This window comes from Lepidochelys olivacea (assembly GCF_965140295.1).
Source record: "Lepidochelys olivacea isolate rLepOli2 genome assembly, chromosome: 3".
Lineage (NCBI taxonomy): Eukaryota > Metazoa > Chordata > Testudines > Cheloniidae > Lepidochelys > Lepidochelys olivacea.
The window spans coordinates 29,416,757-29,442,666 of record NC_140413.1 but is presented as its reverse complement, the minus strand read 5'-3'; the positions used below and the strand labels follow the sequence as shown (position 1 = coordinate 29,442,666).

At 40.6% G+C, this 25,910-nt stretch overlaps 1 protein-coding gene across 6 annotated transcripts in view; it reads left to right on the top strand.

The window, feature by feature from the left end:
- Nucleotides 1–25,910, top strand: part of GREB1 (growth regulating estrogen receptor binding 1) — a 174,073-nt gene that overhangs the window by 57,938 nt on the left and 90,225 nt on the right. The window contains exon 1 of one of the 6 annotated variants that reach the window (XM_084623302.1): nt 22,669–22,781. The exons of 4 other annotated variants lie outside the window; for them this stretch is intronic. The gene's annotated coding sequence lies outside the window, so the exon portion shown is untranslated. Of the gene's footprint in view, nt 1–22,668; nt 22,782–25,910 lie in introns of those variants that run through there. One more of the 6 variants, XM_084623303.1, reaches the window with a different exon arrangement.

Sequence of the window (25,910 nt, the reverse complement as noted above, 5' to 3'; positions counted from 1 at the left end):
CTCCTTGGTAGCTGCCATCTTTGTCGTGCACTGAGTGGATTTTGGCACAGGAGAGAATCTGGCCCACAGTTTCAGACATTGCTGTCCTTGAAAGGAAGTAAGATGGGTACTTTGCGGTGCCAGGGTTTACCTCATACTTTGGTGTGGCCAAAGTTAATGTGGTACTAAATAGGGTATAGACAGAGACCAGCTCTAGTGATTATGCTCACTACTGCACTCTTCAATAGGTTTCGCTACATAGCAGAACTTTTTTGAGAGAATAATCATGTAGTGTGGTATAGCTGTATGATCCATGTAATCCACACACTTTGGGCACACTTAAGGCATTTTATCCATGTCCTTCCAAAACGAAGCTTTAATTTGGAGTTGTTTCTTGAAGGCCATCACTAATAGTATTTCATATTTGTATAGCAGGTTTCAGGTCCAAAGTCTTTTCAAGCACTGGGCCAAAACCATTTCTGTGTGACTTCCATGGAGTTTGCAATAGCCTAGGCAAATAAGTATCACTACTTATATTTTATGTTGGGAGATGCTAAAGAGGACAGATGTAGTTACAGAAGGTAAATAATCACTTTCAGAGCTGGAATTAGAATTCCACATTTCCCTCTTTCCAATCTTGTGCTTAAACCTCTGGACACACAGCTCTGCTTTTCCCATTACACCAAAGAGTTGGAAAATTTCCCCTGAAAGGTTCTGCACAAAATAATGTGTAGCAAAAACCTAGAATAATCTTTTATAAATCTTTTAGTGAAACTGAATAAGTGACTTGTGTATTAGGTTGGGGGTACTTCAGATATAGCATGCACATTTGCATGATAAATAAATGTTGGCAGATGTGGGATAGTCATCCCTTTTCAGAAAAGGATTTTGCTCCTGTTAAAAACCTGATTCCTCTGGTTATTACTGTTCCTAACATGGGAGTCATACAAGATGTGGAGCTGTGGTATCAAGCTGCAACATGCTGTACTGTACATGCTGTCTGTCCAGTAATGCTGTTCCATTCTATAATCTGATTGCAAGAACTATGCTCTTCTTAAAAATCTTCCTTCTTGTTCCTAAGAGACAGTTCTCCTGTAATGAGGACATACTGCTGAGTGTTAAAAATGTAATAGCATGAAAACTTGCCTAGCTTAGTACAAAAATGTAACAGAACTAAGCAACTGAATGTAGTAATGGAATAAAAAATCACATTGTAAATAATGAGATACTGTGCCACATCCTCACCTGGGGTACAATGTCATAACTCCATTGCCCATAGCGCATTTTTAACGATGGTATATTCGATCTGAAAGAGCCCTACCATTGTAAACCCATCATTAATGCAATACATTTATCATTTTCTTTTTTATTTTTGGGCTGAATTTCTTATGCTCGGTGTACGCCCAAATGTGGTGGGGTTTTTTTTGTTTTTAAATCTGTTTAGATTGTTTTAGTTATCTGAGCATCAGAAGATATCTATTCTGCTTTTAAAAATAGCTGTCTGGACTTTTTTGTGTGCATTATTTCAAAATTTTACATGGTACATGTACTTAGTTTGCAGAGACTAATGCTTGCTATGTTTGGTAAAAACTTCATTAAGGAATAATAATTCACTTAGAGGAAATTTGAAGTTACACACTTTGTGAGTGCATCATTTTCCTTAATAAAATAGGAGCCTGATCCTGCAGCTTCTCAGTCACTTGAGTAGCTCAACTAAAGAAACGGAAGTCTGTGTATACTTTCAGAAGTAGTTTAAAAATAGGACAAGACTAACCATTTGGGCTTTGCTGGAGTTGCTTTGCTTGATCTGGATCTTGCACTGGACTGTCTTCTGCTCAGTCTACTCTGTCCCTTCTCATAATAATGTCTGAATGACTGATCATTAAGTTCCACAGTTGTTTTATTTTTCCTGTATGTAACAGCATAAACAATAACCCAAAATACTCTAAACCTTTTGTTTAATGTAGCTGATCGAATGTTGCTGTGGGGCCTTAGCCTTTTCATTGCCTGACCTTTTGCATGTTTGGATTGCCAAACACAACAGTCCTTCAAAGCATACATTTTGTTATGGTGAGGCTGCTTTCCACTGTGCTCCTCCTTGTGGTTAAACCAGCCCCACTATGGCAAATCTACTGCTAAACCATGAAAACAATAGCCCTCAACAAAAGCCATTATTCCCTCAGCCCCAGACTTGCTTCCTCCACTCCACTACCCATCATTCTGGTTTAAAGCCATATGCACCCTTGATTGGCTGCCCTCTTGGGAATCTGTGGTATCCGCTGAGGCCTTGTCTACATAAAAACTTGCACCAGTTTAACTAAAAGTGTGTTTTTCAAACCAATTGAGTTAAAGTGGTCCAAATTCAGGTGTAGATATTTTTATTTTGGATCAGGTTGTTACTATTAATTATTTGTATTACTGTAGCTCATAGGCGCTCTAGTCAAATGTGACATATTTTGATTTAGATGTACCTTTTTTAAGGATTAAGCTAAATTGAAATAAGCCACTCTTCACATAGATTCCAAGGCCAGAACGGAACGTTATGATCATCTAGTCTGACTGCCTGTATAATGCAGGCCAGAGAACTTTTCTTAAATAATTCCTAGAGCAGATCTTTTAGAAAAACATCCTTTCTTGATCTAAAACTTGTCAGTGATAGAGAATCCATCATGACCCTTGGGAAATTGTTCCAATGGTTAATTACACTCATTGTTAAAAATGTATGTGTTATTTCCAGTTTGAATTTGTCTAACTTCAACTTCCAGCCATTGGATCTTGTTATACCTTTCTTTGATAGATTGAAGAGCCCATTATTAAATATTTGTTCCTTTTGTAGATACTTATAGACTGTGACCAGGACACCCCTTAACCTTCTCTTTGTTAAGCTAAATTGTTTGAGTTCTTCAAGTCTACTGCTATAAGGCATGTTTTCTAATCCTTTAATCATTCTTAAAAAGAAAAGGAGGACTTGTGGCACCTTAGAGACTAACCAATTTATTAGAGCATAAGCTTTCGTGAACTACTGCTCACTTCCTCAGATGCATATTGTGGAAACTGCAGCAGGCTTTATATATACACAGAGAATATGAAACAATACCTATTCCCACCCCACTGTCCTGCTGGTAATAGCTTATCTAAAGTGATTTCCAGCACAAATCCAGGTTTTCTCACCCTCCACCCCCCCACACAAATTCACTCTCCTGCTGGTGATAGCCCATCCAAAGTGACAACTCTTTACACAATGTGCATGACAATCAAGCTGGGCTATTTCCTGCACAAATCCAGGTTCTCACATCCCCCCCACCCCCATACACACACAAACTCACTCTCCTGCTGGTAATAGCTCATCCAAACTGACCACTCTTCAAGTTAAAATCCAAGTTAAACCAGAACATCTGGGGGGGGGGGGTAGGAAAAAACAAGAGGAAACAGGCTACCTTGCATAATGACTTAGCCACTCCAAGTCTCTATTTAAGCCTAAATTAATAGTATCCAATTTGCAAATGAATTCCAATTCAGCAGTTTCTCGCTGGAGTCTGGATTTGAAGTTTTTTTGTTTTAAGATAGCGACCTTCATGTCTGTGATCGCGTGACCAGAGAGATTGAAGTGTTCTCCGACTGGTTTATGAATGTTATAATTCTTGACATCTGATTTGTGTCCATTTATTCTTTTACGTAGAGACTGTCCAGTTTGACCAATGTACATGGCAGAGGGGCATTGCTGGCACATGATGGCATATATCACATTGGTGGATGTGCAGGTGAACGAGCCTCTGATAGTGTGGCTGATGTTATTAGGCCCTGTGATGGTGTCCCCTGAATAGATATGTGGGCACAGTTGGCAACGGGCTTTGTTGCAAGGATAAGTTCCTGGGTTAGTGGTTCTGTTGTGTGGTATGTGGTTGTTGGTGAGTATTTGCTTCAGGTTGCGGGGCTGTCTGTAGGCAAGGACTGGCCTGTCTCCCAAGATTTGTGAGAGTGTTGGGTCATCCTTTAGGATAGGTTGTAGATCCTTAATAATGCGTTGGAGGGGTTTTAGTTGGGGGCTGAAGGTGACGGCTAGTGGCGTTCTGTTATTTTCTTTGTTAGGCCTGTCCTGTAGTAGGTAACTTCTGGGAACTCTTCTGGCTCTATCAATCTGTTTCTTCACTTCCGCAGGTGGGTATTGTAGTTGTAAGAAAGCTTGACAGAGATCTTGTAGGTGTTTGTCTCTGTCTGAGGGGTTGGAGCAAATGCGGTTGTATCGCAGAGCTTGGCTGTAGACGATGGATCGTGTGGTGTGGTCAGGGTGAAAGCTGGAGGCATGCAGGTAGGAATAGCGGTCAGTAGGTTTCCGGTATAGGGTGGTGTTTATGTGACCATTGTTTATTAGCACTGTAGTGTCCAGGAAGTGGATCTCTTGTGTGGACTGGACCAGGCTGAGGTTGGTGGTGGGATGGAAATTGTTGAAATCATGGTGGAATTCCTCAAGGGCTTCTTTTCCATGGGTCCAGATGATGAAGATGTCATCAATATAGCGCAAGTAGAGTAGGGGCTTTAGGGGACGAGAGCTGAGGAAGCGTTGTTCTAAATCAGCCATAAAAATGTTGGCATACTGTGGGGCCATGCGGGTACCCATAGCAGTGCCGCTGATCTGAAGGTATACATTGTCCCCAAATGTGAAGTAGTTATGGGTAAGGACAAAGTCACAAAGTTCAGCCACCAGGTTAGCCGTGACATTATCGGGGATAGTGTTCTTGACGGCTTGTAGTCCATCTTTGTGTGGAATGTTGGTGTAGAGGGCTTCTACATCCATAGTGGCCAGGATGGTGTTATCAGGAAGATCACCGATGGATTGTAGTTTCCTCAGGAAGTCAGTGGTGTCTCGAAGGTAGCTGGGAGTGCTGGTAGCATAGGGCCTGAGGAGGGAGTCTACATAGCCAGACAATCCTGCTGTCAGGGTGCCAATGCCTGAGATGATGGGGCGCCCAGGATTTCCAGGTTTATGGATCTTGGGTAGTAGATAGAATATCCCAGGTCGGGGTTCCAGGGGTGTGTCTGTGCGGATTTGATCTTGTGCTTTTTTAGGAAGTTTCTTGAGCAAATGCTGTAGTTGCTTTTGGTAACTCTCAGTGGGATCAGAGGGTAATGGCTTGTAGAAACTCGTGTTGGAGAGCTGCCGAGCAGCCTCTTGTTCATATTCCGACCTATTCATGACGACAACAGCACCTCCTTTGTCAGCCTTTTTGATTATGATGTCAGAGTTGTTTCTGAGGCTGTGGATGGCATTGCGTTCCGCATGGCTGAGGTTATGGGGCAAGTGATGCTGCTTTTCCACAATTTCAGCCCGTGCACGTCGGCGGAAGCACTCTATGTAGAAGTCCAGTCTGCTGTTTCGACCTTCAGGAGGAGTCCACCTAGAATCCCTCTTTCTGTAGTGTTGGTAGGGAGACCTCTGTGGATTAGTATGCTTCTTGTGACTCTTCTCTGAACCCTCTCCAATCCATCAACATCCTTCTTAAATTGTGATCACCAGAACTGGACACAGTATTCCAGCAATGGTCGAATGAGTGCCAGGTATAGAGGTAAAATAACCTGTGTGCTCCTACTTGAGATTCCCCTATTTATGCAATGGGATTTTCTCATTTTCTTCAAACCAGAACAAGAGCACTGTGCTACATGTAGGAAGGAATAATCAATTGCTCAAATACAAAATGGGAAATGACTGCCTAGGAAGGAGTACTGCAGAAAAGGATCTGGGGGTTATAGTGGATTATAAATTAAATATGAGTTAACAATGTAATACTGTTGCAAAAAAAGTGAACATCATTCTAAGATGTCTTAGCAGGAGTGTTGTAAGCAAGAAATGAGAAGTAATTCTTCCACTCTGCTCAGCACTGATAAGGCCTCAGCTGGTGTACTGTTTTTGGTTCTGGGCACCGCACTTCAGGATAGATGTGGACAAACTGGAGAAAATCCAGAGGAGAGTAACACAAAAGATTAAAGGTCTAGAAAACATGTCCCAGTGAGGAAAGATTGGGGAAAAAAATGGGTTTGTTTAGTCTGGAGAAGAGAATACTGAGGGTGGACATGATAACAGTCTTCTACTATGTAAAACTTTGTTATAAAGAGGAGTGTGTTCAACTGTTCTCTTTATACACTGAGAACAGGACAAGAAATAACGGGCTTAAATTGCAGCAAGGGAAACTTAGGTTTGACATTAGGAAAAACTTCTTAACTGTAATGGTGGTTAAGCACTGAAACAAACTGGGCAGTTGGTGGCATCTTTGTCATTGGAGGATTTTAAGAATGGGTTAGACAAACACCTGCCAGGGATAGTTAGATAATACTTAGTCCTGACTCAGTACAGGGGACTACTGAGGTCCCTTCCAGTCCTACACTTCTATGATTCTATAAGAGAGAATTTCAAAAGGGGGAAAATGTCATAATAGTGAGAGTAAATGATATTTTATTTCTCTCCAGCTGTTTTCCTGCCATGAAATTGGAAAAAATATTAGAACTTATTTTTCAGAAAGTCATAATTCAGGAACTTCTTGTCCAATTCACTTTTAATTGTTCCAATTTTGTATCTGAAATCCATTTTTTTGGTGAAATTTGAGATGAAGGGGTAAAATTGTGCTTATGTCATCTTATAGTTAATGTGTGTGCATATTTATGTTACTTTTCTGTTTTCTCTTCAAAAGTCCATTTTGACAGATATGGCTGCCATGGTCCTATAGCACTAAATTTTGGATGTGCAAAATACCAAGCTAAAAATAGACTTCACATACCACTTTGCAAAAACTGTGCCTCCACATTTTGGCACTCAATCTTTGTGAAAAGTGAAATTTTGAGGATTCAAACTGCATAGAGGAAAATGACATGAAAATGTTTTCACTTAGTTGGCAGTGTTTTTGCTCTGTTGAGTTTTTACTTGATAAGTACAGTGAAAAAGGCATGTAGGGAAACTGTTCATCATGTAATATTTTTATTTTGTATTTGAGTCATTTTGATTTTTAGAGTAGATATCCAGGTCAAAGTGGCTGTATTAATTGTTGCAACCTCAGGAGGAGAAAGTAAGAAAAAGAATCTAAAGTTTACCAATGTCCATTGTTCTTCCAACTAAATGCCTTGTGTATACATTTTAGTGTGTAATGAATACACACAGAGTCAGATTCTCCGGTCTAGTAAGAGCATTTTATGCCATTTGTAAGCTGTGTAAATAGCAAAATGCCCTTAAACCAGCCAAATATTCCCAGCAGAGACACCCCCACATGTAAAAGAAACAATATTGTCACCCCCAATCTTTCAACAATCATGAGTCAGGCCTCCTAAAATTGTGATAGGCTCAACAATTATGAGGTTTTAAAAATAATAAATTTGGGGTCTTTTTGTCTTATGTTTTTTACCCTTTTAGTGTTCGTGTTTTCAAACTTTTCTGCAGTGACAAGGGCAAGAAACTTTCTTTTTAAATGAAAGCTGAGACACTCCCATAATCACGCGACTCCAGGAGTTGGGACTTTATGAAAAACAACAAATATAATGAAACCCATGATAAAATCATGAGAGTTGACAACACTGTGAGAATCTCTGCTGGCATAGTTGTTTCCTATGCCATCTGCACTTATCCTACCCTGTTGAAAGGGCAGGGGCAGGGGAGTTGAGCTTAGGTAGGCATGATCCTTCGCCAGAACTAGCAACATTAAACCAGGCTCCTCCTGCCCTAACTTACTCCAGGTCCAGGCATCTCTGAACCAGGCCACAACTGGCTCCCTACAGTTACCTCTCTCCACTGCCTCTGAACCAATGTGTAAGGGTGGAGTAAGTGGTCATATTACACTCTGCAAATAAATGTTTGGTCTTCTTTGTTCTTGAAGGAAATCAGCTAAAAAAGAGAAATCCCACTGCTTGCTTCAGGGTCTGATTCTGAGAGGTGCTGTTGTGCTAAGTGTTTGCAACTCCCATTGAAAGCATAAGAATGGCCACACTGGGTCAGACCAATGCTCCATCTATCCCATCTATCTTCCAACCGTGGCCAGTGCCAGATGCTTCAGAGGGAATGAACCGCACAGGGCAATTTATCGAGTGATCCATTTCCTGTCATCCCGTGGCAGTTTCTGGCAGTCAGAAGTTTAGAGACACCCAGAGCATCAGGCTATGTCTCTGACCATCTTTGCTTATAAGCCACTGATGTACCTATCCTCCATGAACTTATCTAATTCTTTTTTTAACTTAATTATCCTGTTGGCTTTCACAACAGCCCCTGGCAGTGAGTTCCACAACTGGAGTTATGATTGTTTAGTACCTCCCAGAATTAGGCTCACAAGTCACTGCCCTGCAGTTAGTCAGTGTGTGGATATCTAGCTCAGTTTTTCCCCTTTGCTAAGAGTACTACAGATGCCATGTGCTCAGCACACTGGAAAAGGGAGTACTTTAAGTTAAATTCTTCTGGCTGATGCTTACCACTGTGTGGAAGGAGGGTCAGATGGACTTTTTTCCACCTTCCTCTGCAGAACTGGTTGCAGGTTTCTTGCTAGGTTCATCTGGTATATCTCATGAAATCAATTTCCTGCCATTGCAGGGGTCTCAGGCTTTGATGCACCTCGGTCCCTCTTATTCTCTGCCTTATTCACAATAGTTTAGTCTCTGGAGGACTGTAATACTGTAGTCTAATCCAGATTATTGGATTCAATGCATATGTTAATTGGATGGGGTTTAGTGGCTTGTGATGTGCAGGAGGTGACACTAGATAATCTGGTGGTCCCTTTTGACCTTAAACTTGATGGCTGTATGACAATGCAGGAACTGTAAAGAGAGTAGGAATAGAGGGAAGAAGGAGAGACTAAAACCAGGTAATTAGGGTCCAAGCTCGTGGTTCCCTTTCCTGTCCTAGTGTCTTGCTTTCCAGGCTGAGAAAAACTGGGAGGTTTACAGAGCCCTCAGTTTCTAAGGATGAAGCAGCATGGGTCTAAGGTAATATCTATCCTAGAAGCACTACAGTGGCACAGATTTAGCCCTAAAGCTGTACCAGGGTAATGTAGATGCTTCTTATATTGATGGAACGGGTTTTCCATTCAATGTAGTTAATCCACCTCTCCAAAAGGTGGTGGTAGCTTAACTGGGGGAAGAATTCTTCCATTGACCTAGCTGTGTCTAGACTGGGGATTAGGTTGACCTAGTTATGGTGCTCAGGGCACAACATTTTTCACAGTGCTGAGCAATGTAGTTAGGTTTATCCAAGTCTTAAGTTTAGACCAGGCCTGCACCTCTCAGACTTTATGAGCAGAGGGAGCCTCAGCGGAGGCACAAATATTCGGTCACATTCTGCTGTCAGTTCTGCTGGTGCAAATCCAGGATGATTCTGTTGACCATTGAAGGTCCACCAACTTAGCTACCGCCTTTTGGAGAGGTGGATTAACTGCATTGCATAAAAAGCCCCTTCCATCGATATAAGAAGCATCTACACTACACTGGTGAAGCTGTCGTGCTGCAGTTGTGCCACTGTAGTGCTTGTAGAGTAGACATAACCTTAGTAAATCAGGCCTTAAGTGGCTTCCCAGTGCTCTTGCATTAGACCCCTGACCAGCTAATCAGACAGAACCATTTTAACTGTACACAAATGTCAGAACAAAACATTGAATCAAAATTTAGTAACGTGGCACCCAATGAGTTAAAAAATATTTTAAGGGGATGAAAAGTCAACAATAAAACAGTAGGAAAAAATGGGAAACTAACATATATTTAGATCCCAATCACACAATGAATTCTCTGCAGAGGATCCCTGTGAGATAGACCCCTGTGGCAGCTTGGGTTTACCCGTGTGGATTCAGTTGCGGGATCGGGGTCTTGGCCTGTGAGAAAATATTCCTCTAAAACACTGTAAAAGACATCTGAGTTCACATAATACACTGGTGTGTGTAATGGCCATAGATAGTGCATGGATGGCTAAGCACATTCTAGAATGCTTTGGCCATTTGTAATGCAGTTGTAAAAAGTAGACAAAAACAACATTTAAAGGAGCAGGCTCTTTTGCTTTTAATTTTCTAAAGGACAAAATAATGTCAAGCCACTGGTTATTTCTTTCTTTGTCAAACAGCAGGAGCACATTTTTCCCCCTGGAGATTTTTGGTGGAAGAGAGAGGTGGAATTTCATTCCCTCAAACATTTTTCAACCGTCCCCCCCGCCCTTTGGCTTCTTTCTGTAGCTTTTCTCATACAATGGAACTCTTTAATGAATCATGATTCAGAACCAAGGCAGCTGGGGTTTGAAACTTTGACCTGGCAGCTTCCTGATGCACCACATATTCTGCTTTGAAAACCCTCACCCTACCCCTTGAGAACTCCTCTCTTACAGGACACAGCACAGGCCCTTCAAAAGAAGTATTCATATTCTTCTTCCTATTGGGGAATTTGTGGAGACAGCATAACCCGGGGCAGACAGGAAGTGTAACAAGTCAGAGTAATGCTTCCTCCCCAAACCCAGTCATTGCACAAAGACTCCTTCCCTACAGGAGTTTTGAGCATCCTTTCTGAGCTGCCTCCTGCTGGTTTAGGGTCTGATCCAACCCTTGTTGAAGTCAACAGAAGTTAAATTGGGTCTGTATGAGTGAAAGACCAATAATAGAATTCAGACTTGGATACCTGCATGAAAGAGCTTTGACTGCAGGTAGATTCTTTGAAAGGGTGATACAAGAAATTCTCTTGAGAATGGTGAGTTTCAGCCCCAAGGAAGTTTATTTTTTCCTTCTTTTTATTTTAGTCAAGGTGTAGATTTATAAATAACCCTCTGAACAAATTGTTTTAACTGTGAAGAACAGAGAATCAGTAGCGCTACAGTGCAACAAAATAGGCATTACCCTAGCTAATTTTATTATCGTGCTTTAAAATGTACTAATTCTCTTAGGGAAATAGCTTCCTGATAGCATCATAAATCATTATTTAGTGGGCTCCAGTGCCAGCTTCTAGAGTTAAAGTTGAGCTAAAATAAAATACAGACATCAGAAGGCTGGAGGCAGTAGAGATGAGAGTTCTTTGCAAGTTGGCAGATAAAAAGTGGTATGATTTTAAGACAAATGAAGACGTTAGAAAGAGAGAAGGATGTGAAATCAGCATACAGGATTGACTGCATTAGAAAAGATTATGATGTTGGGGACCCTGCAGAAGACAAACAGATGATAGGATGAAAAAAACCAAACCAATGCACGCACAACCAAGGTCAGTCAGACCTAGCGACTGATCACCAACTAGATGGCGGCACATGGTATGTGGGGACTTGATCAGGCTGGTTTTAATGGAGGAACAAGCCACGGACAAGAATGAATGGTGATGCTGTACTGCTCCTTGTGTCCGCAAAAATGCTTTGAGATGAGAAGAAAATAAGCAAACAAATCGGGTTTGTGCATTGTTGATTCCTTTGCTGTATCTAAGGGGACTGTTGCCCCCTTACTAACATTCAGTGAGGGTGTTTTAGTTGCTAGCTCCCAGTACTAAAAAGGGGGAAGGGTCGATGGGGAATCAGGACCCTGAAACTGATAGTCCCCAGGAACAATGGGGAGAGGCCAATGCTCCAGGTCAGCCTGAATGACAGGGCGGGCAGGCTAATCAGGGAGTCAGGAGATCAGGGAGGTCCCGTCCTCCATGTGAGCTGGATTTGCCTGGGTCAGACAGAGTGGGGCCGAGCTAACGAGAAAGCAGGGGCCTAAGCTGAGCTGGGGAGCAGAGCTGTGCCAGATCCAGAGGGACCAGAAAAGCAGCCCAGAGAGAGCAGACCCTGTCCTGGGAGCAGAGCTGCAACCCCAAAGCCAGAGGCACAGCCCAGAGAGAGCAAACTTACCCTGGGAGCAGAGCCAGAGGGGCCAGAAAAGCAGCCCACAAAGCAGGTCGGCGCTGGGAGCAGAGTCACAGAGCAGACCTGTCCCGGGAGGAGAGCTGCAGCAACCAGAGCCAGAGGGGCCAAAGAAGCAGCCCAGGGAGCTGGAGGCAGAGCAGCAGCAGCAGTGCAGAGACCGAGTGCGGAGCTGGGGCTGGAGCAGTCCGGAGCTGGGTGTGGTGAGCAGCTGGGGAGGCCGAGGGGGACCCTGGGCAGCGGGCCCAGCACAGGGAGACGCCTCAGCCAAGAGGCTCTGCAGGCCAGGCTTGGATCGTAACCCCGACAGGGCGGGGGCGACACTGGGCAGAAGGGTCCTACCACTTAGAGCCTGAGAGCGTGTGGCCACCACCAGAGCAAGTGTCCAACCCACAGCATCCCTGCAGCACAGCCAGGGCCTGAGAAGGAGGCCTGGGCCTTACAAGGAACAGACAGTGAACTGCCCTGACATTCCAGAGACACTGTTTGTGATGGTCCCTGCCACAGAGCAGGTTGATGTGTTTCGTTTAACCTTTCCCATTTTTCCTTATTCTTTTAAAAATTAATTGTTGATTAAATAACTTGAATTTGCTTTAAATTGTATGTAATGGTCAGTGGGTCAGAGAAGTGCCCAGTGCAGAGAGAGTCCCCTAAAGTGGGGACACCCTAGCCCCTGTCCTAGGTGACCACAGCAGGGTTGGGGGTCGAGCCCACCAGGAATCCTGGGCCCAGCCTTGCTGGGGTTATGAGGACTCTGCCAAACAGGAGAGTGGAAGGGGAGTCCTCAAGGGCAGGGAGGCCACTGGGTAAAGGAAGTGGGAGCGAGGACTCAGATCCTTTCGCTAGCCCACTTCACCGGGGTAGTGCAGAAGCCAGGAAAGTTCCCCACAAAAGCGGGACTATTCCCCCGCTTACATATACAAAGAAGGCATAACTTTTTAAAGTTTGTTTTTTCCTGTTTGCTGATAGTTCTAAAGTTAAAACAATGTTAGGTCTGATGTTCCTTGGTTTTTTTTCGGTTGGAAGTCTCAGATGTGGATTCTGAGCTTTTTCAGCCCATATGTGAAAGGGAGTAGGTGGGGGAATCTTTCAAAAAAAAAAATGGAGCATTTTGAGTGAAATGGAAGTGAACAAAAGCAAACTGTTTTGAACAATCTGAATAAAAAACGACTACCTCTTTCACTTAATCAGCTTCCATTGCATGAGATCTCTGATGTCATAATCCCACTAATGCTGCGGTTGTCCATAGAATCTTCCAGGAAAAACAGCTGGATGAGACCTACATTTCTATTGCAGACAGCAAGGAGGAAGCTTCCTCCCCCACATCCCTTCTAGGACTTTACAAATCAAACAGAAGAAAGAAAGGACACAAATCTCCTGTTGTCCTTTTTTCCCAAAAAAATTAATAAAAAAATAGAGAGAATTTAAAAGTCTCTCCATTAAGGACCACCAGGCTGTGAGCCCTTTACTCTCACTGAGTTGTCCTTGGTTCAGGAATGGCCTTGTTGATTTAAATAAGGAGTAAGATACTGTTTTCTCTGCGTGTGTCTGTACCCTCAAAATCTGGCCCTTAAATCTGGTAGCAATTCAGTTTCCAGTTTACTCCCTTGTGTTCATGTCCTTCCAGCTTTCCAAAGCATTCACCTGGAGCACTGAAATCTCCCATGTTTGAATTTATAAACTGTACAGTTTTTAAAATGGGATAACTTTTAAAAACAAAATTCTCCTTATGTGGGCTTCCTGAATCCTGTGTCCCTCCCCTCCCTCTTAGCCTTCCACATGCCAATGGAGCTGTGTCAGTTCTGCTGCTTTCCCAGCAGGTACTTGGGGCGGCATTCGGTGTCCCGCGGCATCAATTCGGCGGCAGCCCCGCTGCTCTTCCGGGCGCAGTGGCAATTTGGTGGCTGCTCCGCCACTGTTGCGGCGGTGGCAATTTGGCGGCGACTGCTTGGGGCGGGAAAATTGGTAGAGCCGCCCCTGCTTTCAGGGCCTTCCTTGCATGTAGAGGAGGATGTGTCATTTAATCCTTTGAGTGAGGCGCAATGGCACTGATATTTTCAAGGGTCCACTCTTATCCTATCTACTTGCTTCGCCTGTTTATCTATAACCCTGCCCTGTGCTTATAACTGCCTTCATATTGGTCTGGTCATTTTTATTCTGACAAAGCTTTGGGGGTTTTATTTTTTGATTATATGTAATACTGTAAACACTTAGATATATGAGTAATCCCACGTTTAAGCATTTGTAGGATCAAGGCCTATACTTGCATCAGCCTGGGGAACCCCAACTGATAACTAAGAGTTTGGCAGACTAGAAGAATGAGTACCCATTATGTACCAACTACGAAGGGGATTGTAGAGGAGATTCTTGTCTTACATTTTTATTATGCATGTATTATACTTTAACTGAAAAGTATTATGTAAATGTTATTTTAATTAATGAAAATAGGTAGGAATGCCAGCAAAAAAATGAAGTAATTCATAAAAGGGTTGGCATCATCAAGAGGTTTGACCCCAAAGCCCATGGAGATCAAGGGGAAGGCTCCCACTGACTTCAGTAGGATCTGACCATTAGGAACTATGCATATTGAAAATTAATTAGGAAATGGTAAATGTAAATGGTGGGAGAACAGGAAGCTGATTTCAATCAACTTTGTTGCTTGTGGAATATATCTTGTGAAAGCCTTTTGGCTGAAACATTGTTATTTTGTGAACACAGCCTCATTTAATAAATATATGTTTAATTCTCCTTAATGGATTCATCTGTATTTGGAGCTCACTGTAATTTAGGAACTGTGGGTGAAATCCACTGAGGTTGATGGGTGTGTTGGCAATATATTTAAATGGGGCCAAGATTTCCCCCTGTGTCCATTGGAAGTGTAATGGTGTTGCCCAGCTACTGCAGTTTGTGGGTAGAGCTGAATGAAGATTTTCTGTCAGATTTTTTTTTGGTGGTCCAATATTTGTTTTCAAATAGGGCACGGGAAGGTTGGTATTTTTTCAACAAAACCACAGTCATTTCAATTAAATTGGCATTTAAAATATTTAACATAAAATTTACCCAGAGGAAGGATGGTCCAGTGGTTAGTGCATTAGCCTGGGAGTCGGGAGATCTGCGTTTCATTCTCTACGTTGCTGCAGACTTCCTATGTGACATTGGGCAAATTATTTAGCGTCTTTGTGCCCACATTCCCCATCTGTAAAATGGGAGTAACAGCTCTTGCCTACCTTACAAAGGTGTTTTGAAGATAAACACATTAAAGACTGTGAGGTGCTCAGATACTGTGGTAAGTGGGCCATGTAAGTACCTCAGATTAGGATGGAAGGTGTTTAAATTTTTGGCACCCAACCTGAGACACATTAAAGAGGCCTGGTTTGCAGAAAGTGCTGAGCTCCTACTTCTGAAAATCAGGCCCTGGTGAGGTGTTTCAGTTTCAGTACCCAAAATCACTAGTCACTTTTAGGTTTCAGAGTAGCAGCTGTGTCAGTCTGTATTCGCAAAAAGAAAAGGAGTACTTGTGGCACCTTAGCGACTAACAAATTTATTTGAGCATAAGCTTTCGTGAGCTACAGCATGCATCCGATGAAGTGAACTGTAGCTCACGAAAGCTTATGTTCAAATAAATTTGTTAGTCTCTAAGATGCCACAAGTACTCCTTTTCTTTTAGTCACTTTTAAAAAGTTAAGCACTTAAATTTTTGAATATAATTGGCCAAATATCAGAAAATGAATTGAAGAAAAATGTGATTTTAAAAAAGATAAATGAAGGAGATTAAAAACTATGTTCAGGTGTGAAAGAAACCCCTATCTGTTAAAAAGAGGAAAGTAGTTTTAATACCCTAAATCAATTTGGATTAGAATCTGTGACACTTATGCCTCCACTCCTTAGTTGAGCTTCTTGGTGCATGAAAAAGAAGCCTCAGTTTCCCATCAGTGGGAATGGAGAGATATTACCTCACTTCATAGGGGAGTTGTGAGGATAAATACATTAAAGATTGTGAAGTGCTCAGTTTATTACAGTAATAAGTACTTATTACTTTGCAAGTACTTATAATAGATAAGAGTGGGATGTTAGCAACACTATACTTAGTAAGAACATAAGAATGGCCATACTGTGTCAGACCAATGCTCTATCTAGCCAAGTATCTTGTCCTCTGACAATGGCTGGTGCCAAATGCTTCAGAGGGAATGAACAGAACAGGGCAATTTATCGAGTGATCCATCCCGTCATCCAGTCCCAGTTTCTGGCAGTCAGAGGTCTAGGGACACCCAGAGCATAGGGTTGCATCCCTGATCATTGCAGCTAATAGCCATTGATGGAGCTATCCTCCATGAACTCATCTAATTCTTTTGTGAACCAGTTATGCTTTTGGCCTTCACAACATCTCCTGGCAATGAGTTCCACAGGCTGGCTGTATGTTATGTAAAGAAATACTTCCTTTTGTTTGTTTTAAACCTTCTGCCCATTCATTTCATTGGGTGAGCCCTGGTTTGTGTGTTATGTGAAGGAGTAAATAACAGTTTCATTATCTGCTTTCTCCACACCATTCATGATTTTATAGACCCCTATCATAGCTCAGTCATGTCTTCCCTAAGCTGAACAGTCCCAGTCATTTTAATCGCTCCTCATATGGAAGCTGGTGCACACCCTTAATCATTTCTGTTGCCCTTCTCAGTTTTTTCCCCCCAGTTCTAATATATGTATATTTTGCGATGGGGCAAGCAGTATTCCAGGTGTGGGCATACCCTGGATTTATATAATGGCATCATATTTACTGTCTTATTATCTATCCCTTTTCTAATGGTTCCTAACATTCATGGTTAAAGTTGAGACTAGCTTCCTGCCTAACAGTTGGTTTTTGCTGAAACAGATACTAAAATAAATGGGAGGTTCCCGTTTTTGCGGGGAATAACACAGAAGAGAGACAAAGGAAATTCACTTTCCAGAAAACTTGGTGGGACAAAGTCAGAACCATTAACTGCTATAAGAATATTGATAATTCTGCAGACCTTTTTTTTTTTTTTTTTTTTAATGTGCTGTTTGGACATTTACATTAGTTTTGATTTCTGTATTTATTTGCCTGTGCACAGTATGACTGAAAAAGCTTTGATTTTTTTGGTTTGTTTTAATGATTTAGAGCAAGGGTTCTCAAACTTCATTGCACCATGACCCCCTTCTGACAAAATTGCCACATAACCCTGGGGGGGGGAGACCGAAGCCTGAGCCTGCCGAGGCCCTGGGCAGGGGGACCAAAGCCCCAAGGGCTTCATCCCCAGGTTGGGGGCCTGTAACCAGAGCCCCACCACCTCGGACTACAGCTTCAGCCCCAGGCCCCAGCAAGTCAAACGCCAGCCCTGATGACCCCATTAAAACAGTGTCGCGGCCCACTTTAGGGGCCCGGCCCACATTTTGAGAACTGCTGATTTAGAGTATTAACAGAAGTCGCTTCATGTAATATTGGTAGTGGAAAAAAATGATTGTTACTATTTCAAGTGGCCCAATATTGTATGGAAAAATGAATTTTTTTTCCTTTCCTTTTTTTCCTCGTTGAAACAGTTATAAAACAATGTGTCTGATTAATAATGCATTCTATTGAAAAGGAATAGGAGGTTTGCTTAAGTATGATTCACCATTGTCTGGTACAATAATTATAAGTCTTTTGGTTGCTTTTAGGTCAGAATGACCCTGTTTGTTATAATTTTTTCAATGTTGGAATCCTATGCAGTGGGTGTTTAAAGAGTTTTGCAACAGATACCAGTTTATTGGCTTCACTGTTTTTTAGTAAGTATGTAACAACCCGTATTTACTTTGTGCCCTTTTTCATGTGGCACTGGAGTGCCAAATTGCTTTATAAAACCTATATATATATATATATATATATATATATATATATATATAATTTTTTATTACAAATATCTATGATGAGATTTCACAAAATTTTAATAAAGTCCTTCTTACTTGTCAGTAGTCTGGAGAAATGGAGTGCTTGCATCATGCATCTGTCCTGACCCACAAAGATTGGGGTGCAGCTAACACTGTCAGGTGGTTTAAATACAGAAAAGTAATACACTCTTACTGTGAGAATGTACTATGTGGCTTTATAATATACTTTCATAGGGTCTCCAATCGCTTTACAAATAGTCATTCACAACATTCATATGAGGTCACTAAGTGTTTTTTTTATTCCCATTTTGCAGAAACTACAGACCAAAGAAGTTGAATAACTGTCTGAAGGTCACACAGCAATTCAGTGGCCCAGCTCGGACTAGAGCTCCTGACTCCTGGGCCTGTACTCTAATTTTGTGTGGGAGGAGGGTTGCCTAATAGTTAGTGTTCATCCATAACCTGATTAGAAATTTAGATTTGATAGATTCAGTTCCCTATTTTCTATGCCCTCCAGTATCGTAGTGTCTGAAGCATGACATGATCTTTAACATAGTTATTCTCACTGCACCCCTGTGAGGTAGGAAAGTACAATTTCCCCCATTTTACAGCTGGGTAACTGGATTGGATGGATTTGATAGAATGCGTACCTCGATTTTTACCAATGACCCATCACCAATATGCACATGTATGCACTCAGACTCACACTTTATCAGCCATATTCTAAAGGGAGAAAAATGATGATACAATGTGAAAGCAATTTGTCCTATATGCTAAAATAGAATAAAATTAAAGTCTACAATATTTTGATCCCAGTATAGGCTTTGGGCAGTATTGTATATAGTGTAACCAAGCAGTAACTTTAAAATATAGATATCACATTCTCCTTTATGTGCAAAAGTCAGCTATCTATCTAGAAATATACTTTGGCCCAAAACCAACATATTGTATAATAAATGATCTTGGCAACAAGTACCGATAATTATAAATAGCTGGAAGGTAATAGCTATATTATAACAGGAGAGTATTATTTCTTACTTGGATGGTATCTTTGGTTGTGTTGTTGAATTACAGGAGTAATATAGGAGAGCCATGTTATAGAGGTTAAATGGAGACTCTCACTGGACAATTTGTGGTGGTTTTGAAAGTTCTAAAAATAAAGGTGGGGCTTCTGATTAGAACTTGGCTTCTAAGGGACAGAAAACATATCTGATACTATTAACTTGCATAAAGCTCTTCTGAAGGTATACATGGAGTCCATTATCAAGTACCATTTTTTGTGGGGGTAACACAAATGGTAAAAATACAGCATAAAATTTTTATGGTACTGTTTGCATTAAGGTCCTGATTCAATAAAACACTTGCACACATGCTTAACTTTAAATGTGTGCTAAAGTCCATCTCTATTCAGCAAAGCACTTAACTATGTGTTTAAGTCCCAGCGGCACTTAAGCATGTGCTTAAATGCTTTGCTGAATTGGACTACTTGCTTTGGTGGATCAGGCCCTGATGTTCAGCACGTTAGAGGAAGGAGCCCCAGGTCAGGACACACAGATAATAATGGGTTGATCTGATTGTGCTTCTACTGGTATCAAGAAGTTTTCACATCAGAAATGGCCAGTAAAATCACTATATATTTGTCTTCATGAATATGATGTTCATATCCAAGGACTTGCTGGTGCAGGGACTCGCCTTGTGCAGAATCAAAATGTGATTGAAACACAATAAACATTAAAGGGAAAAACAGTGCTGAGGTGCTTGAGAAACTTCAGGTGTTAAAAAGAGGCATCTCTAATAGCAAGCTGTGTTATGATAACCTAAACCTGTTTGGATTAGAAGCTATGGCATTTATCCCTCCTCTTGCTACTTGAGGTTCTAGGTGTATAAAAGAGAAGAATCTCAGAAGAGGTGACTTGACTAAAACAGAGGAAACTTAGGAACAAGCTGAACTTTTGCAGGCATAATAGAGGCCATATTCTGTCCTTGATTATATCCATTTAACCTATTGACTTAACTGAGGTTTCATGGCCATAAACATGGCCAGAAGTTGACTTTAAGATCTTGATCTTTTTGCTTGACTTTAACAAAGCCTTCAGTTTTATGCCCAAAAACAATTTCAAGCACATTTTATGTATGGTAGAATTTCTATTTTATGAACTAATTGGGGATTGAGGAGTTAATAAAATCAAAAGGCTCATAAAAATGAGCGTTTAAAAATTACAGTAGGTTCAAAGCATAAATGAGTCTGGTGCACTGCATCACTTTTTTTTTGTCCTTCACACCACTGCAAAGCAACGTCTAATGCATTGAAGGCATTGGATCGTGAGGGAATACTGATTTGTTCTTCATCAATATCCTTTAGTTATGTGATTTTTGTTTTGTTTTGTTTTTCTCCTCCCTTTCTCCCTAATCATCCTGTTGGGGGAAAAATGGTTTGCATAATTGGTCATTCATAAGGGTGGTGTTCATAAAAATGGAGGTTTTACTGTAATTTAGATATCTAAATATTTGATTTGTAGGTGAAATAGTTACTTAGATGTCCAAATATTCAGTGTATAACAACTTAATAACTTTGTGTAACAATAATTGTATGTAACAATAATTTAATATATCTAAATACCTGATTTGTAGGTGAAATTGAATATCTAAGTAACTGTGTGTAACGATTTCAAGAGATGTTATCAGGCTAAAAGTTAAGGGCTTTATTGTGCCTTTTAGGCACTGATGTGCATCAGAATAGTATGAGGTTGTACTGCCCCACCAGAAACTCTGGGGCAAGGCACTATGCCTTCCGGAGAGGCCCAGTGTAGAAAGGACAAGTCCCCTGTGCTACACCCCTTTTGGATGTAGCCTGATGGGGGTAAGTGCAAGGAGGGCAGTTATCTCATGGAAAATGTATTATTGTGCCCCATGTAACCACACCAATCTGGCCCCACCATTTTAAAGTACAGATTTCCTCACTTGTGTTACTGTTAGCAGCTTAGATTATTAGAAGTGAATATTTCAAAACTGAATTTTCCTTTTGGTACTTATGCTGTTTGTTTACTTTTTTGGATTTCTGTCAACTTGAACAACTAACAGCCTATTCAGTGTCATCAGGTTACCTTTATCTTTTCAGTTTCACTTTTATATTCTCATATTTTAGCACAGTGCAGGTGATTGAGCCTAAAATTTTTGGACCCAAGTCAAAGCTTGGGGGCCTCGGGATGTTTCTGGTGGGAATAGAAAAAGATGATGGAGCTTACAAGGATTGTACCAAGTCCTCCTTCTCTGAATACAGGGGGAACCAATGGCAAAAGGAGTAGTCTCTTATCTTACAGGCCCAAGCTCCTTTTCAGCCAGCACCTCCAACCCAGAACCTCTCTCTAGGTTTCTCTCAGACTCACACCATGCTTACAAGCTTCTACTTTGCTTTTTCAGGCTGTCTGTGGTTCTGTCTTCTGCCTTCACGCACTCCCGTATCCCCTTACACAAAACAATACACAGCAGAAATCCCTCTGCCCATACAGTCCAAAGCTCCTGGACAGGTGCACATAACCCTTTTGTCTTAGGTGAGAGGTTATGACTAACTTATTCTTACAGTTCATTTCCATCAAAATCAAGGTTTTAACTCAACCCTTAACAAGGTTTCCACTAGCTCCTAACAGTATTTTACAAATATTAAGTACAACAGAAAAGATGTTCCATTTTTTAAAAATTCCAGTGGAAATCTCTTTATTTTTTTCACACAAACATATGTATATACCTCCTAAAGATTCGCTTCTGGTCTTTACAAACCAAATATTGCAGTATTGTTTTTGTCTATGAGAACCTGAATATGAAGCTGAATAGAAATGGACTATAAACAAAAATGACACCATCTAATCTGTTGTCATTGTTCAGTGTAGGAGAAATGCAAAAACTAAAGTTTGCAGAGGCACAATTCACGTAAGCATGTACTAAGTCCTATTGACTTCAGTTAGGGTCACTGTTTTCAATGGGACTTAAACAGGAATAAAATTAAGCATATGCTTAAGTACTTCATTAAACTGAAGCCATAGGGGGAAATAAAGTTAGATTTTTAAAACAGCTTCAGTTTTGATCATCTTTGGTGATATATTACAAGTAATGTAAGTCAATATTTCAGAAATATGATTTTCACCCTGACAAGTGGTCCCTTTAAATGTAATACTGTAGTTGCTTCTTTGTGCATCCAGCAATATGGTGAACATAAAAGGTTTTCCATATACCTATGTACTGTTTAATTTCCTATCCATTTTATTTAGAAGACACAGAGACAATGTAGCAACATATTTAACTTTCATTCTCCTGTTAATCTTTCCTTTTGTTAACATAATAGAGACCTGTACAAACAGAAATCTTTTGTTCTCTTCAAGTGTTTTTCTATCTGCATAATGCAAAAGGACGTTCCTATTTCTTTAAAAAAAAATCTGTTGATGTTAATATTGCTTTAGGCCGACAGATTGATATGTACCTGGCTGGGAGCAACATGACCTAGCAAAATACTTCAGTGTTAATAAGACATAAAGTCATACCATTTATCATCTAGCACAGAGGGCACACAAATTATAGAACAGCTTGATAGGTTGTATGAGAGTCTGATTATTTTGTTTTTGTCGTAACTACAGAGCAGATAGCTTTGAAACCTTCCTGTGTTCTACTGGGACAGAAGAATGTTCATGTCATGACGACCTGACTGAATGTTCAGTTGCGCACTGCACTGACTCAGAAGCCTTAAGTGCTCCTAACCTATACTCCAAAGCAGCAGATTCTCCTAAATCAAAGGAAAGAAAACTCCATGAAGAAAAGGAAAGGAAAGGTTATAAATCTCCCCACCGTATTTTCCACAGTATGCATCCGATGAAGTGAGCTGTAGCTCACGAAAGCTTATGCTCAAATAAATTGGTTAGTCTCTAAGGTGCCACAAGTACTCCTTTTCTTTTTGCGAATACAGACTAACACGGCTGCTACTCTGAATTCATGAAGAAAGTTACTAGCAGTTACCACAGGTGTAAATCCTCTAGGATTGCAATCAAAATGTGAAATTTTGGGATTAACTCACTGGGTGTAATCAGGAAGCATAACTTTCTTTAAGGTACAGTGCATTTTGCTATGTGCAAACTTACTTATTTTTATGTGTATCAGTAATATTTTCATGATGAGCATTTTGTGATGCTATAGGGATTCCATCAAAATATTAATTTTACAGCTATTAATATTATTATTCACACTTCTATGTCATTTTGTGTTACAAATAGCATTTTAAAATGCTGTACTTGAAAGAGTTTAAAAATTGTCCATGTCTCAGGATTTTTGTTTTTTTTAACTTTATGCATTTGTCTGCACTATGTGTGTTCTCTGTGTCGGTCAGTTTCTCTTGTTGGGTAAGTGTCTCTTTCCCACAGAAACAAGGTTGACATTTAAATAAAGTAGAAAATGATTATTTTAAATCTATAAAAGCTGGGTTTAAAACAGGGAACTTGGACAGATGCCTAAAACTACTTTCAACTTGTTTGTGAAAAGACTGAGGTTTCATCTTAGTGGTGTACCTTTAACCAAAGATGCACTGTTCAAAACACTGTGATTACGTGTTTTTTTTCTGATGTAGTACAGTTTTAAAATAAATAAAATAAATAATTATAATTAGAAATTATTTTGTAAATGAATCGGTGCCTTGATGGTGGTGGATTTTATCTTGCAATGAAATAATATCTAGAGATTTTACTATTTGTTATCACTCCTTCATTACAAACAGGATCCAAGATCTTTTAGACTCTCTTCTTCTCGAACTTTTAACATGTATTGAGTCTTCTCCATGTAGGCTCAGACTGAGGAAATCTCTGAGGCTGTCCACATGGAGTTTTCTAGTATCGCGCTGTGAAACACGGTGCCAGGGTGTGTAGGCAGCACTCTGCAGGAAAGATAGTATATCCCAGGCTGTGTTACCTTTTCCTAAGAATCTCCACGGGGCTGGATGGGGGACAGTGTGCACCCCAAGTTTGCCCACTTCTCTGTGGCCTGCCCAGTCACCAGTGCCTCCTCAGACCTTTGAAGTATCCTCTGTGAAGCCCAGAATAGGTGTGTTTGGGGCAGTACCTAGAGGCAGCTGAGCTCCTCTTTTATCCAGGAGCAAGACGATCCATGCACATCGGGTCCACTATGTGCAAGGAGCTGGGAGAGGTATGATCCGGGCCAGTATTATCATGGGAACATTTTCCACTCAGCTCCTACTTGCTACTTCTCTCCTAGCCCTGGTTCGTTCCTTCCTGCTTCTCAACCAACTCAATGTGTTCTTATACATGTAATTCTTTTTAAGGGAGTTTAAAAGTGGTCTCTGAAAGAGCTGCTGTAATCAAAAACCAAAAGCTGATCAAAGCAACACTGAAAAGTCGAACTAGGGACAGAGCAGAGCTGCTTGACTGGCAACAGGGTCCGGGATCTAGGCTGGGATAGGAGTAAAGCATGTCAATTGAACTACAGTTGAAACTGCTGATTAGTGATTTTTTTTTCTCTCCAGTGTAACACCTGCAAAGTTTATGAGATCCTGCAGGAAAATCAAATTTGCATTAGAATACATTGTTTCCTGCAGGGAGGAATGTCAAAGCATCTACAGGATGCAATGCTATTGCCTAAATGTATTTATTGCCATATCATATATTAGGCGTAGTCTGCAGTATTATTGCAATGCTAGACTGTCCTCCAGGTCTACATATACATAGGCTAGCACGGGATTAAAGAATGAAATATAGGGTTGGCTATACATTCCTAGACAAAAAACAAAAACAAACCCTTAAACCAGAGTTAGGACTGAGAGTAGGTTTCCAGTGAAAACTAACAATGTTGTCAGAAGGTTATAGTTAAGAAACAAACAGAAATTAAATACCCAAACATCAATAAATGTTCAGTTAAGGTCCCCTAAAATCTTTTTACTGGCCTAGATCTTCTTCCTCCATTTTATACCTTCCCTCAAATTATGCAACACCTTAATTAAAGAGTCTTGTAACTGCTGTGAGAACCACTGTCAAGACGCATATAATTCAGACTTGGCTAATGAGCTTCCCCCTTCTGTGATATGTAAAATGTGAGATTTAGAGAGGTTATGAGCATGGTTCTTCTGGAGACTGACTTCCACAAATTCAGCTGAATTTATAACTTTTCCCAGACATCTAAAATTAATTATAATCCCCCCGACAGAGTTCCCCATGAGGATTTTTGAATAACTTTTATATTTAGAAAGTAAACTTTGTGAAAGTAGTTGAATATATGAGATCTAAGTAAAGATTTGTGATTAAAACCCATTTGAACTTTGTATGGTAAGATTTATTACAAACTAGAAGAGGCCAAAAACATAACTTTTTTTTTCAAAACTGAATAAATATCAAAATTTCCAAACATCATAACTCAAAATGATTTGTATTTCTAGCTTCAAATTTTTCAAATAAATTTCAGCTCTGGCTTGGGTCTAGCCAGGAGGAACTTCAAGCTCAAAGCAGTTTGTTCCTTACTTTATAAAGTAAGTTTTAAAAAGGGCCAAAACTAAGTCCTAAAAGGGGAACTGTTGTTCATGCTTAATTAATGAAAGCAGTCTGGTTGTAAATGGGAGTTCTCTGTTTCTCCACAGAAGTAGAACACCACAAGCTGTAGCCCTGCCAATTTCTCTGCACGGAACTGCCAATAATGCCTCAGGCTGGACCACCGAAACTAATCCATAATCATATTCTTTCACTGATTTATTGCTTGGTGGATTTGTGCACTGTCTCAGTTGAGCTTTTTGAATTGGTTGTCTGTAGTGCTGGTCAGGAAATGGTGGTTCGTTCCTGTAGAAAATGTAGATGAAACATTTTTCGTTTTTATCAAAACTTCCTGCAGGAATTTTGTGGGTTACAGTGAAAAATTAGCCCCTTTCAAACAACTGATTTTTTTTCCAGCTGAAAAATTTTCAGCCAAAGCCCAAAATATTTTGATTTTTGGGCTGAAATTTTTCCTGTTTCAGTGGCCAAAAATGAAAAAGAAAATTGCTAGTATGGCACAAAATGAGCCCTTTGTCTCTTGTGAATTGTTTGACATGTTGTCTGTCTGAGAGTGGCAGCATTGCTTTCCTAGCAGGTTTTCCACTTTGGTATGGATCTTTTGGGGTGATTTTCAAAGGCACAGAGGGCAGTTAGGCAACAATGAGCAGATAAATTTTTCATTAGTAAAACCCTAGCAGGAACAGTTATATATT